General features: G+C 36.8%; 1 protein-coding gene across 1 annotated transcript in view; it reads right to left on the minus strand.

The window, feature by feature from the left end:
* GRID2 (glutamate ionotropic receptor delta type subunit 2) overlaps positions 1–15,971 on the minus strand; it is a 1,625,731-nt gene that overhangs the window by 176,464 nt on the left and 1,433,296 nt on the right. The gene's annotated exons all lie outside the window — the stretch shown is intronic.

A 15,971-nucleotide genomic window follows, 5' to 3' on the forward strand; every position in this document is an offset into this window, starting at 1 on the left:
TTTTTATTTACTGTCAAAAAATGTAAATATTTTAAACCTCTGCTCAGGCCTTGGGCTTCCTGGCAACAGCACTGGGAGAATAAGCAGGAAGGCAGTTGTGAGTGTAACTGCAGCCTTTAAAGTCGCTCACTGATTTCAGTGGCGCTGGTGGGTGGGTATGGATCAGAATGAGAGCATTAGCTGATGGCCAGGAGGGAAAAAATGGACAATGACTCTGGGGTTTGATGAATTTCCTGTTTGCCTTCTTCCTTGAATAGCTATTGTGAAGCACAGGATGTGAAGAATAGGTGCTATCCCTGGGGGAGAGACACTGGTGATCAGCCTTGTCTGTCAGCTTAGGCTGACAGGTTATCCTCAGCTTTGCAGTCTGATCTTTTGTAGTTTGGTATGATATCAAGTTGGACACAACTGAGCTACTGAACTGAACTGAACTGATGATATCAGTGGAAATGAAAGATGAGGCAAACGTTTAGAACATATTGAACATGTATAAAGAACATATTTGCCATTCCAATGGCAAAGGAAATTTCAATTCATCCCTGTGGGTTTTGCTTTATTTTGCAAATGTTTTTGCTTTATTCATTTGAAAACCATGTCTCTTTCTTCCTAACTTCTTTCTCGCTTCATCTTCTCTTCATTATGCAGTAATTCTATTTGGAGAAATCACCCCTTAACATTCATTATATAACATCCATATAACTCTATAATAGAGTTATATTATAGAGTTATATAGTGCTTGATCATTATTTATTCAGTATTTTCATGAAGGTAGCTTCATGAATATTTTCATTTCCAAATTGAATGACTACTGAATTGTTTTCTAGACTATACATAAAGTAATAGCAAAGGCTAAATTAGGATTACCATCTCTGGATTTTTGGATCTCCAGATTTATCTAGTCTTACACAAAGAACTTAATAACTCCTTTTAGTGATATGCAAAATGTTCCTGACACCACTTTTCTCAAAAACTCTATATCTACCTCAATGCAATTTCTCTTTCCTTTGGAAACTTCACTTTGAATGATTGAATGCTTCTATCTGTAACTTCTTCATTATTTTAAACATGAAATTTTAGCATAATAGGTAGAAAAATGAAGGAGGAAACAGAACAGGCTCTATCTTGAAAGCAGGACTCCATCTTGGGGCGGACTGGACTTTGAGCTATATGCCCAGTATTGGAAACGACATAGCAACTGGAAAACCAGGCCCTTGGAAGGAAGACTCCCAGGGCTCTCCATCGCCTAAAAGAATACCCTAATTATCTGTGTAACTGAATAGAATCATACATTCTATTTTGCTTATTGGGGTATGACCACAAACCTATTGATAATTGTCCACTGTTAACTACCTAGGCTTAAGACATATGAATCATGGGTTAACTTTGAATGTATCTTTCTTTTTCCTTTGTTCAGACTAGTTTCAGGGAACCTTATACACTTAGGGTAACTTAGGGTATATAAGGTTTTCAGAAAAACTGGTCAGGGTCCTTTGCTAAGAGGAGACTCTGCCGTGGGCCCGCTGGTGTAATAAACTGCACTCCACTATCTGCATTGTCCTTCTGAGTGAGTTTGTTTCCCGGAATGCGTGGCTACAACAAAAATAGTTATAAGTTCTCTTTATCAGTGGAATAAAGTATCTAAAAAGAAAGCTAATCCTAGAACATAGTATAAAAAGACAGAGAATGGAGAAGCACAGAGGAAATGTAAGAAAGAGAGAGATTCTAATTCTAAATCCCATTGATACTAACATAAGGATGTGGATAGATTTCAAGGAGTCCTTGGATAGGAAAATGAATTACCTCTTTTTCAATATACTCTAACTGAATTTAACCATTCCTTCTTCAATGATGAATGTAGGCAAAAATCACAGTAGTACTGGGAGTACATGTGAATTTATCGTCAACAGAAAGTACGGATATTTTTACATGGCAACAGACATTGCTGCAGGTATCTCAAAGTGTAATTTATGCCTATCACTACTTCAGAACTCAGATCCCTATTAAATGTTTTGCTAGATCATTTTACTGATGCCTTCACAAAGAATTATATTACTATATTATGCTTTCTAGTATTTCGATAACTGAATTTTAATATAATTGGTTTTCTTTATAATCCTATAACTATACACTTTTAAGTGTAGTTCTGTAAGCTTTATGAGATGCCAGAGTAATCTGTGGCACAAAGATTGCTCTACAGCGGTTCCAGAGGTAAAGAGCAAAATCAATAAAGAGAAATACTAGAAGGAAACTTCCCAGAGCAGACAAGATCCAAGTCTTTAGACTAAATGAATTCACAGTCAAGACTGAAGTGTGAGAATGATTAGGTCTCTTGGGAGAAGACTGAGACTGTGTAGAGGAGGGATCATTTAGTCTAATTACTTCTTCTTTATTTGAATTTTTAAAATAACTTGAATGTATTCTTGAGTAATTTTTAAAAAGGGGCATATGTATGAAATTTTAAAATAGAGAAGAAAGAAAGAAAAAGGCATATCAAAAATCTTGGTCTTGCTGAAGCAACTACCCAAGCTAGGGAGGCTCAACAATTGATTGCTACAGATTATGAAAAGCCCAGGTGCTAATTTTGTGAATTTTAATTTAGCAACAGTCCAGTGGAATATGGAAAAGGAAAGGGCAACACACTCCAGTATTCTTGCCTGGAGAATGCTATGGGCAGAGGTGCCTAGTGGGCTATATACTTTATGGGGTCACAAAGAGTCATACATGACTGAGTGACTAAACACCACATCAGTGGAATACAAGGTTTTGCTACCAAGCCATCCTACAACTGAGCCCCAGCTAACCACTAATTGGGCTCACTAGCCTTGGGCAAGTTAGTTAAACTTTCCTAACCTCAACTTCTCCATATGTAAAATTAGAGTAATATCAGTCTTACAAGATTGATGACAATGAGAAGTAATGCAAAGATAAGTACTAATACATCAAGTGTCTAGTATTCTAGACATGCATATGACATGTAATAAACATAAAATGGCAACCATCACTATTATTAAGCTTAAGTTGAAAGCTAGGGCAAGCCATGGAAGGACATTAGTTTTAAGAAACTACTTAATGATGGAGGGATAATGATTTGAAAGGAATTCAGAGTCTGGACATAGAGATAATATAAATGAACAGAAGAACAGAGACAAGGAGAAGGGCATGAGAAATGTTTAAGATTTGGCAACCAGTTAAGCTCTGAGTATGAAGGAACCATCTGGGTGACCCTGGAATTTCTGTTAGTAGAATGGGAGATTGGTAACTATCTATGGGAGGGCCAGATTTGTGATGAAGAGTGATGGTTTTAGTTTGGGACATGTGGAAATTAAGATGACTAGGGACGCTCAAGTGGTCCAAGTGGGCAAGTACAATAGATGATTAGAAAAGTGCTCAGGAGTAGGATCTCTGGAATTGTAGGTTTGGCTATCACCATTTTAACAGATGTTAGTAAACTCACTGTTTAATATAAAATTACCAAGGGAAAGCATGAAAGTAAGATTAGAAGGCTCAGAGTCCTAGCACATGCAAAAATTTAAGAGAATCTTCTATCAGTTCTTACTAAAGATGGGTAGTCCATGTATATCCTTGCAATAATTTTGTTTTCTCTTACAAAGTAATTAAAAGGAAAAAATTCAACACTAGAAAATAGCTCAACTAATAAAAGAATGGAAACATTCCTTATATAAAAGAGCAAAATTTTAAATCAGCAGAAGAAAATTTAAAATAAGAAGAGAGGAAAACATTTTTAAAAGCTCTCCTATATTAAAGGCCATTATTCAAATGTTCATTTTATTTTTTCCTAGTTTTGTTTATCAGTAAACATGACAACAATATTCTATTTTACTTTGGTTTTATTTATTTATTTTTATTACATGATAGTTCCCTTATAAGGTCAAGAGACTTCAGAGGGTTAGCACCTTCTATTCAAAATACTTAACAAAAATAAGTACTTCCCAAGGTAATGCCATTTAATAAGTCAAGGAATTTCTGGACATATTTTACTCACAAACATTTATGTTTTCCTAAAATTGTTTTTGTTTCATTTGTGATCTAAGATCAGAATCCTGAAACCCTCTTCTATTTAATAGAGGATTTTTTTTCCTCTGTCTCTAGAAATGTTTCAACATTTTCCATCTGCTTCCTGTGGTTCCTAAATCCAATAGCACTGTTTACAGATGTCTTGTTTGCTGGTTGGCTTGTTTTCTCTTTTTATCACTATTCTTCAAACTTTTGAAGTTCTAATTGTTGTTGCTATTGTTGTTATTTCTGAAGTTTGCATACAAAAAGCTTGAATGAAATGAATTAACTCTTAATTGCTAGTGCAAAAGCCTAAAGGTGAATCCAGAACTGAGAACTGAAGAACTGTGTTTGGAAAGCAGGTTAGGACAGAATGGACCTTGTGATGAAGACTTCAGAAAACTGGAAGAGAAGGGGATATTTTGTTACTGATGTCTGATTCTGACCTTTGCCACTTCCTATTCAGGTAATGCTGCTCAAATTATTGAGGTTTTTTGAACCTCATTTTTTCATGTGTAAGATATGCATAATAAAACCACCTGATTGTTGTGGGATTCAAAGTTTGTAAAGTATCAAGGACTACGTCTGTCAAGCAAAGAGGAAAACACATGCAATGAGAATCATTATTATCTCTTTTCCTCTTAGCATTGAGAGAATTTCTAAGAACTGGGGCAATATTAATAGTGACAGGAAAATGAAGAAGCAAAACTCTCACTGTTTGCAGATGACATGATACTACACATAGAAAACCCTAAAGACACCACTAGAAAATCACTAGAACTAATTGATCAATTTAGTAAAGTAGCAGGATATAAAGTTGATAGACAGAAGTCCCTTGTATTCCTATACACTAACAATGAACAACCAAAAAGAGAAATTAAGGAAACAATCCCATTCACCATTGCAAAAAAAAAAAAAAGAATAAAATACTTAGGAATAAACTTACCTTAAGAGACCAAAGACAAGAGATAAAAGACCTTTCTTTTGTATGTAGAAAACTATAAGATACTGATGAAAGAAATCAAAGATGACACATAGATATTATGTTCTTGGACTGGAAGACAGTTTTGTGAAAATGACTATATGATCCAAAGCAATCTACAGATTCAATGCAATCCTTATCAAACTACCAATGGCATTTTTCACTTGACTAGAAAACTTTTTTTTCACAATTTGTATGGAAACACAAAAGACAAAGCACCCTGAATAGCCAAAGCAATACTGAGAAAGAATAATGAAGCTGGAGGAATCAACAGTTCGCTTCCAAGGCAAACCATTCAATATCACAGTAATCCAAGTCTATGCCCCGACCAGTAATGCTGAAAAAGCTGAAGTGGAACATTTCTATGAATACCTACAAGACCTTCTAGAACTAACACCCCCCAAAAGATGTCCTTTTCATTATAGGGGACTGGAATGCAAAAGTCAGAAGTCAAGAGATACCTGAAGTAACAGGCAAATTTGGCCTTGGGGTACAAAATGAAGCAGGTAAGGCAAATAGAGGCAAATAGAGTTCTGCCAAGAGAATGCATTGGTCATAACAAGCACCCCCTTCCAACAACACAAGAGAAGACTCTACACATGGACATCACCAGATGGTCAACACTGAAATCAGATTGATTATATTCTTTGCAGCCAAAGATGAAGCTCTATACAGTCAGCAAAAACAAGACTGAGAGCTGATTGTGGCTCAGATCACGAACCTCTTATTGCCAAATCCAGACCTGAAAAGAGTAGGGAAAACCACTAGACCATTCAGGTATGACCTAAATCAAATCCCTTATGATTACACAGTGGGAGTGACAGATAGATTCAAGGGATTAGATCTGATAGACAGTGCCTGAAGAACTATGGATGGAGGTTCATGACATTTTATAGAAAGCAGTCATCAAGACCATCCCCATGGAAAAGAAGCGCAGATAAGCAAAATGGTTGTCTGAGGAGGCCTTACAAATAGCTGAGAAAAGAAGAGAAGCTAAAGGCAAAGGAGAAAAGGAAAGATATACCCATTTGAATGCAAAGTTCCAAAGAACAGCAAGGAGAGATAAGAAAGCCTTCTTAAGTGATCAATGCAAAGAAATAGAGGAAAACAATAGAATGGGAAAGACTAGAGATCTCTTCAAGAAAATTAGAGATACCAAAGGAACATTTCATGCTAAGATGAGCACAATAAAGGACAGAAATGGTATGGACCTAACAGAAGAAGAAGATATTAAGAAGAGGTGGCAAGAATACACAGAAGAGACTTTGTAGATGTGATTAAATTGAGTATTTTGAGATGGGGTGTGAGATTATCCATCTGGGTCTAATGCAACCACAAGGGCCTTTTTAGAGAGGTTGTGAGAAGAGTTGGGGACAAAGAGAGACTGGAAGATGTTATGTTGATGGAGAAAGAGACCATGAGCCATTGAATGTGGTGGCTTGCAAAAACTGGGAAAGATGAGTGAATGAACTCTACTCAAGACTTTCAGGAAGAACACAGCTCTGGCACTATATTAATTTTAGCTTGTAAGACCCATTGACAGTTTTGATCCATAGAACTGTAACTAATAAATGTGTCTTTTTTTTTTTTATCTCTTATCAGCAGAAAAATTTTATTCAAGGACACATTGAATAAAAATGTGTCTTGTTTTAAGTCACTTTTGTGATGATTTATTATAGTAACAGTAGCAAACCAATACTTGCAGCACAAAAATAAGCAGGGGATTTATACAGGCATTTATGAAACATTTCAAGCACATAATCTTATTTTTTTAAGAGCTGGGATTTCTATATTCATCTATTATGAGCAAAAGAGAATAAGGTACCATCTTAAAAAAAGAATGTCTAAGAAAATCATGAACACTGCCTAGTGTACTTTATAAGCTGACTGTTACATCACATAAAATTAGTTATCAATGTAAATTTGATAGAAAAATATATTTCAGAGGAAAAAAACCTTGGTGTGATAAGCAGACCTGGAATTTAGCCCTGACTATCACTAGCAGGTTTAGGACAAGTCACTTAACTTCCTTAGATTTCAGTTTTTTCACCTATATATAAGTAGGTTGGACATTAAATCTTTTCCAGTTTAAATAAATTGTACAACAAACAAAAATAGAGTTTAGAGTTAGTTCTATTACTCTGTAACACTTGCTTTTCATAACAGTACCAATTTAAAATATTTTATATTTCCAGACTTCCTAAGACATATTTATGGATATAAAAGCTGTATAGTTTAGGGATTGATTGGTCAACTACAGCATAGAGGCCCTGGGATACACATTGAGTTCTGGTTTATGATATCCCTGTAGGGGAACAAAATCCACTACTTCAAAATGTCTCTTTGTCATGCAGATTATTCCCACTGAGAACAATCAATAATGCAAAGACATGGGGAGAATCTTGGACCTCTCCCTTAATTGCTTAAAAGAACATGGACAGAAGACCTGTCCTAGGAAGACAGTATTACCACGGATAACTACAGCAGGAACTAGGTATGTAGTTAGTGGGGAAACTCGCAAAGACCTTCAAAATTCCTCTCTGTGTATTATTGTCTCTGCAAGGCCAGCAAATCTTTGTTCACCAAAGTATTTGGTTTTCCATCTCCATGTACATTGTCTTCTTCCCCTTTGAAGTCCCAAACCATTACTCTAAATCCTCTTTTGACTTTAACTTAAGATGATATTTGAGGTGAGGGTTTCAGCCATCTTGGTGAGATCCTGTTTTCTGAGCCCTCCCATGTATATTCTCCCATGTGTATGTGTTGTTAAACTTTGATGTAATTTTTTCCTATTAATCTAACTTACGTCAGTTTAATTTTCAGACCAGCCAAAAGAACCCAGAAGGGCAGAGAAAAATTTCTTCCTCTCTGATTTACATAACTCACTTTCCACTTTCCTCATTGTTGGTTTTCTAATAATTAAGCATTCAATGCTTTTTAGAGTGACTGTAAAATGTGCCAAGGAAAGTGGTGACATTCCTTTAAAATATGACATTATTACATGTGAACATAAAAATCACCTAAAGCATTCATACCAGGCACAAAAAATAGTATACTGTTTCACATCTATCTTGTTAAGTCTTACTCCACATTTCAGACAATTAAAGATATGTGGCTGAAGTACAAGCCTGAAAAACAGGGTTTCTTTTTCAAAATGCTCAGAATGAAACAATTACTGTGCTGTCAGTGGATGCTATGGTATCATCATATTAGTATCTTTCTCCCTCGGCTTTTGATGGTAGAAAACTAGAGGAGAGAATAAACTAATAGTCCATTTGTACAGTTTAATGAATGCTTCCCACCATCTTCTGCATGTTCAATTCACTCAGTGATAAGGTAGCATTATGTTTCATTTAATGTTTTAGAGACTGCGCTGAGCAAATGTTGGCAGCACTTCACTGAGGAATCTTACCACCACACACAGCAAAAATAAAAAATGTTTTGATCAATATCCACTGAAGTCACTGGCACTCATTCTCTTTCATATTCACTGTACATCTCAGTTCTGTATGTGTCTTCTACAAAAATAAAACATAAAGGAAGAAATACATCTGAAATCTCAGAGATGTAAGCTCAGCCTATTCTGCAAGATAATTTTTGGAAAGCCTTAATACTCAAGAACTTAGATCAGAGCCTTGGCGAGGGTCCAAATGATGGATGTGCATCTTTTCAGCCTCTAAGTCTTATTTGTCTTATGATCAATCAGTCTTTGGTCTGATAAAGAAGTGACTGGGCTAAAGGAAATGAAGGCAGGATGGAGTGAGGATGCCTGAGAGGAATGTTAACTAAACCTTGTGAGATGGTGACTTTCTTTTGGACCAGACAGAGTCTAAGGGAGGGTGTGCAGAGGTCTAGTGTATGCGTCACAAGCAGAAGCAGATTCTCTGGGAAACTAACAGAGCTCAGGGGTCAGGATCCCTCAGTGGTCCGGCAAAATTGAAATATTTTAATTGCTGTCAGTTAAGACCATTATTGCCTTCTATATCAATTTATCTGTCTGTTATATTTTCCTTTGGTCAGGTGGCAATGAAGTAGCGTTAGGTATTTTTTTGCATCAGGCTATAGGGCAGTTACAGAGAAGAAATGGCACCCCACTCCAGTGTTCTTGCCTGGAGAATCCCAGGGGTGGGGGAGACTGGTGGGCTGCCATCTATGAGGTCGCACAGAGTTAGCAGCATGGGGCAGTTAACTTGGAAATATTTTAAGTAGATTTAGAAGGAACATTTTAAAGGTAATTTTCAGTCATTTCCATAGATGGTTAAGTTATAGCTTTCAGGCCTGGAATACTCTGACCTCCCATCAGAGTGAACGATTAAGCTCCTGACGAAACGGTGCAGGGTCAGATGCTGTACTGTGATAAGATGGTATCCTCTGGTGCTTGACACTGTAACAATGTGAGTTGTTGCTGTTGTTTACTTGTTAAGTCATTTCCAAGTGCTTTGGGACCCCATATACTGTACCCTCCAGGCTCCTCTGGCCAAGGAATTTCCCAGGCAAGAACAATGTGAGCAGTTGAGGAGAAAATTCAAAATATTCAGACCCGCAATCAGTCTGTGAAATGTTCTTCTAAATCTGACAGCTCATATGTGAAGTGAACTTGATTGAGGATTTCCAAAATTTTGCAAAGGTTCTAAAAATTACATGTTATAACCAATAATGAGCTGTGAAGCTAGAAGCTATTTTAGACTGTCAATAGTAAAAAAAAAAAAAAAAATTGATTTTTATCACCATGGTAGTGGAAAGACTGAGTTATCTTTCTAATCTTGCTACAGAAAATAATCTTATAAAGTCCTTCATAAAGAGGAAATCAATGAGTATATACATAGGAAATTAGAGGGAAAAGCTATTACAGAAATGTGTCTGACAGTCAATTAAAACAATGCAAGCTTACTTTCCTGGATTTTGTGATACCTCAGGTGTATATCAGCTCTCTTGTATGAGAGATGTATGTAACGTGATGTGATCTTTTAAATTCTAATATTTTGTATCTAATTCTGAATATATAATTTGGAATTTTTTAAAAAAGAGTGTTCCTTCCTGTAATTTGTTTTAGGCCCCACAAAGCCTGGAAATGCCCCTGTGATAAAGCAATCAAAACTTGCACAGTAGGCCGAAAAATACCATAACCCTCTCCCAAATACTTATTTTTCTTCCCTGGGAGAGCATTTTTTAAAAATACACATCTGATGAATTGGAAAAGCTCCACAGCAGATGTGGCAGCGGTCTTGTGAAGGCAAGACAAGCCTTCCTCAGAATGTTGATGGCGGTGTGGGCTGGCACTGTTCGTGTTGCTATGGTAGTTAAGTGAAACCACAGAAGAGCAGATAAAACATCATTAGGTGATGCAGAAGACCTCTCTTTGCAAGGGAAAGAAGCTCTCAAACAGCAGCCGGCCCTGAATCAAACCTGCTGCACAGACATCCAGAGAGCAATTACTGGAAAAATGCCATCTCTTTGCAAATCTTAATCTGCCTCTGTAATTTTCTTGGCATAAACATTCCCTGCTAATTAACTGTGCCCATTTTATTGTTATTACCAATCACATTTTCTTCTTAAAGTCAAAACAGAAAACAATATGACCTGAGTTAAGTAGATATTAAATGCAAATGTGCTCCCTGACAATATTAGGACTTCTCCAGAAAGCTGATAAAACGGCTTGCACACTTTTGAAGCACAGGAGTTTTCTTGGCCCGTATTATTTGATTTCATAAAGAGACCACAGAAGGTTTGAGGTTAACATTTGGTTCACGTTCACGGTTAAGTTCCATGAGGTCAGGGACTCTAGTTTCTTTCTTAACGTTGTATTCCCAATAATTCATGTGGTAGGTGATACACAGCAGAAGTCACATTAGTATTTGTTTAATGAATAAACAGGCACTAAATTCAAAGTGGAAGTGTTAGTCACTCAGTCATGTCCAACTCTTTGCGACCCCATGGACTGCAGCTTGCCAGGCTTCTCTGTCCAGAGAATTCTCCAGGCAAGAATACTGGAGTGGATTGCCATTCCCTTCTCCAGGGGATCTTCCCTACCCAGGGATCGAATGCAGGTCTCCTGCATGGCAGGCAGATTCTTTACCATCTGAGCCACCAGGGAAGCCCGTAGGCACCAAGTTAGGGGTTCTGTTACTTTTTTTCCTCTACAAAATTAAAAAAGATTTCCTGATAAAATTTCAAACAGTCTTTGATAAATGCATGAAAAATATTTTCAATTATCATCCTTAATATGATAAAGCTTGACTTCACTTGGAGGAAAATTATCATTTGCTTTTGCCTAACATTTTTAAACTAAAAGAATTCCTTACTCATTGTGGGTTTTTAGTGGCTACCTTTGAATTTAAAAGTACTTTTTTCCGTTATAAATGTTATTATGACAATTCTCACAAAGCACAGACACTTATAACAAAGTTTGTAACTGCTTTTATACTCATTCATTCACATTTCTCTGTCACACCGGTTTTAAGATATTTGAAGGGTTGTATGTCAAGCATATAGGACATATCGAATAAATGCTTGATAAAGGGGAAAATAGCATCATCTAATTATATATACTAAATCAATAATGGTTAAAAAATGCATTTTTTTGGAGGAAGACAAGCAATTTTCTGATTTGTATCATTTTTCCCATTTTAAAACATAGATCTAGGCAATTTGAACACACTTCCATTTTCCCTAGATCAATGAGAAAAATAGAAACAATCTGTTTCATCATTTTCCTTCTCTTTCATGCTTCCTTTACCAGAAAAAATTGTATCTTTCCTCTTTTCTTAACACTTTCCATCTGATCTTCTGCCCCCTCAAGCAATACATGAATCATTTGAATATACATTGAACACTAAAATACATATATGTTATTTTTCCTGCAGAAAGCATATGTCTTAAAGAAAATGCTTGGATCAAGAGAAAAAAATAAAAGGAAGTGCTCTTACAGCAAATGACTGACAATATAGGTTCATTAAAAAGTCAAGGAGGGCAAACGTGTTTGCTAACTAATTTGTATACCTTACATGGACTTGAAAAATCTATGGAAAATTTAATAGTTCTTAATGCAAAACAGAAAATTAATACTTTAAAGTTTTTCAAATACATATGGTATACCAAAAATTAATTAAGCTAGTTTGCTAAACAAATTTATCTAATATTTAAATTTCTTAATTGTCCTGATCCTTTGTGTTCTAACCTCACCTATCTTTCTCCTAAAAGAAGCTATTTTCTTTGTCAGTAGACTTTTGTTTGTGGGTGTGAAGAGAATAGTGGAGTGAATTAGAGGGTACAACTGTTGCTGCCCATAGGCAGTAAAATTCATTGGGTGGAAAAGAGAGAATGTGAGAAGAAAATCGATTGTTCCATGCTGCCAGCTATATCCCTTGTTCAAAAGTAATTCTGTTAAATTCTAGAGAGGGCAGCATACTGGCAGGAATAACCTGAATATAATTCAGAGAGTGCCTTTAGGTCTCAACATACACACTAAAATTTTTACATGTAAACAAAGTCAAAATATTTTTGTTAACTTTGTATTATGGAGCATTACAGGTCAGTAAAGTCTACAAAAAAGTTTCAATAGATGTCATTAGCTTCTCAATTATAATACTTTTGTATAACTATTTTAACACACATTTAAATGAATGTTATTGAATACGATTACTCAAATTCTAAAGATTAGGATATAACCAAAACAGTTTCCTCCTCTTTAAAAAAATAGTGAAAGATTCACACAATCTGAGGAGAAATCAGAGTGTAGTTTCCTCCATTTTCAATTGGGAAAAGTGGTGAACAAAAATATTAAAGCCTTAACTTAATTGTCAGAATGTAATGTCAAAATACAGAATTTATTTCATTTTATTTGTAAACGCTTCTCACAATTTTTGAGGCTGTAAAATATTTACATATTAATTACTCAAGAAATTTATCCTTTCATGAGGTGTTACGGTGGGGTTCAGGAATGAGAAATCAGACACAATTTAAACCAGCGCACCAGGCTATCTTTAGATTGATAAAATATCTTAACATTAACATTTAAAGTTTATTTAACACAGTTAAATATGTGTTAAAATAGTTATGCAAAAGTATTATAATTGAAAAGCTAATGAATAGACATGGACTTGGGTAAACTCTGGGAGATGGTGAATGACAGGGAAGCCTGGCGTGCTGTGGTCCATAGGGTTGCAGAATCAAACACATCTTGGAGACGTGAATAAGAACGACAACAAAAGTTTATTCTGGATTGGAAGCTGTTCTTTTTTCCTCTCGTAGTAGCTCATTTAATTCTCATATGATCATGTGAGAAAAGAAATGATTATTATTCCATTTTGCACATGAGGAAACTGAGGCTTAGAGATGTTATGTAACCTACCTAAGACTACATAATTGATAAGTGGCAGATTCAGGAAGGATTTGGACCTAGTGTGCAGAGGCTCCAAAGTCAACATACTACAATATTACCTTTGTGAGAACACAAAATAACCCTAGAGGATAGTGACTGCCACCAAGCAATTTGTAATCTCCCTGGAACAATATAATGACAGAATATATACAACACACGTTCCTCTCCCTCCACCAAAAAGAAAAGCAAAGTGGTGCCAAAATGTAGTAGAAGTGGGGTGAGAATATCAATGACTGTTTGCACTGGTGTGGTAGACTCACCCTGGTGTGTCACACTGGGGGCCCTCAATGGCCCACACTTCCCAGGGGCCGTGTTCTTGCGTAGTCACCTCACACAGGGCCTGTGAGACCAGCCCTGTGACTGACAGAACTTTATCAAGCTTGATGTAAGCAGAGGCTTGAAGCTTGTTCTCTTGGAAGAGCCTCTTTAAGACCCCTGAGCCACCAGGTAAAATGGCCTGGCTACCCTACCAGCGAAGATTCATGGAAATAAATACATCCCCCTTCCAGTTAGGCCCCACCTATTTCAGCCATGCCAGTGTCAGGGAGGAAGAAATTTTCCTCTACCCTTCTAGGTTCTTCTGGCTGGCCTAAGTATTAAATTGACATGAGACAGATTAATAGGAGACAAGTAAACACAAGTTTAATAACATATACACATGAGAGAGACCCAGAAAAACTGAGTAACTCACCCAAATAGCCAGAATCCTCATTTTAAACGTCATCTTCAGCTAAAGACAAAGAGAATCTTGGGAGTAGTCGTTTAGGGACTTCAAAGGGGGCAAAGGCAATTCATATGGAGATAGAAAATAAAACTGTTTGGTAAACAAATGTTTATTGGGCCATGCAAAAACAATGAGAGTGGATTCTGGTCTCTCCTCCACCGCAACTAGCCCTTATCTTTGGGATAGCTCTGTTCCAGAACAGGTGTGTTTGTGTTAGTTGTTCATTTGTGTACTGCTGTTTGTGAGACCATGCACTGAAGCCCACCAGGCTCCTCTATTCATGGAATTCTCCAGGCAAGAATACTGGAGTGGTTTGCCATTCCCTTCTTCAGGGAGATCTTCCCGACCTAGGATCAAACCCGGGTCTCCTGCATTGCAGGCAGATTCTTTGCTGTCTGAGCCACCAAGGAAGCCTTCATCTAAATTCTTAAATCTTCAGCTGAGAGGGAGGATGAAAGAAAAAAAGACTTCCCCAGTCTTCTGTTTCTTAAAAAAAAAAAAAAAAAAAAATCAGCCTAAATTAATTCTCATGCCAAAGAAACACACTTTGGGTGGCAAATTTTGCTCCTCTACATTAGCTAAGGCATCAGACTGGTGAGTGAAGGAAGGAGCCAGCCCCAGACATCACTTTGAGCTGAAGAACTCCACAGTTGATCTCAGCCTAGACTTTGGAACTGCGAGAAATAATAAATCATTATTGTTCTAACTCATGACTTTTTTGTGGTGATTTGTTACACAGCCATGAATAACTGAGACAATCTATTAAGCATTTTAAGGTCTGTCACACCTTTCATTTTTATTGTTTTTAATCCTCAATACAAGCTCACAATAATTTTTAATAAAAAGAAACTTGACACTCAGAAACTTGAACTGACTTGGCCAACCAAGGTCATATGGTAACAACCAAGGTCATATGGTAACCAGCAAAATCTATATTTAACACAGGCTTCCTGACATGTTGTTGCATGCAATTCATACTGCAGGAAAGCCAACTGATATTGCAAGCGATCAGTGTGGGGTGGCAAAGCCAGAGCCTTGAAGGAAACGTCTGGGCTCAGTCATGTCCAGCTCTTTGCAACTCTTGGACTGTAGCCCGCCAGACTCTTCTGTCCTTGGGATTTCCCAGGCAAGAATACTGGAGTGGGTTGCTATTTATTACTCCAGGGGATCTTCCTGACCCAAGGATCAAAGCTATGTCTCCTGAGTCTCCTCCATTGGCAGGAAGCAGATGACTCCTTACCAATGTGCCACCTGAGAAGCCCCTCCTTGAAGAAAAGGTAGGCATTAAATAGGAGCTATGAGTTGAAGGCATTGTCCAAATTTTCTTATCTTGTACACATGGTCAAGTGGGCAGTGCACAGCCAAAGATACACAATTACGATTTCCTACCTTTATCCTCTTCCAATCATTACAGTACATTAGAGTACATTAAGTATGTACTCTATTCAAAGGAACTGCCCATGATTTTTCTAATTCTTAAAATAGTCCTGAAAAAAATTCACTACTTCATAAATAAACTAAGGCATGGCTAAGTTTAGCTAGCAAATTGTAGAATTGGAATTCATATCTATATGTGTTTGGCTCTAACCCCTGAATTATTTCCACAATGCCTTCTCTACACGTGGAACTCTAACCCTCTGCAGTGGTGCAGGGCTCCATCAGTGTTGCAAAGCTCCCAAAGTTCTGTTCAGAAGGCGAGTTATTTCTGATTTAGCATACTAGAGCTATACTAAAAAGTTAGCATACCCCATTCTTAGCAATCACATAAAGGGGAACTGGATATCCTTTTGTAGAATAAAGAAGTCCAGCATCAGTAATATTAAAGGATAGTCTCTGCTTTTCTAAGCAGGATCTGGCAGAAAGAATCCCTT

The sequence above is a fragment of the Oryx dammah genome, unplaced genomic scaffold (assembly GCF_014754425.2).
Source record: "Oryx dammah isolate SB20612 unplaced genomic scaffold, SCBI_Odam_1.1 HiC_scaffold_3, whole genome shotgun sequence".
In the NCBI taxonomy this organism is placed as follows: Eukaryota; Metazoa; Chordata; class Mammalia; order Artiodactyla; family Bovidae; genus Oryx; species Oryx dammah.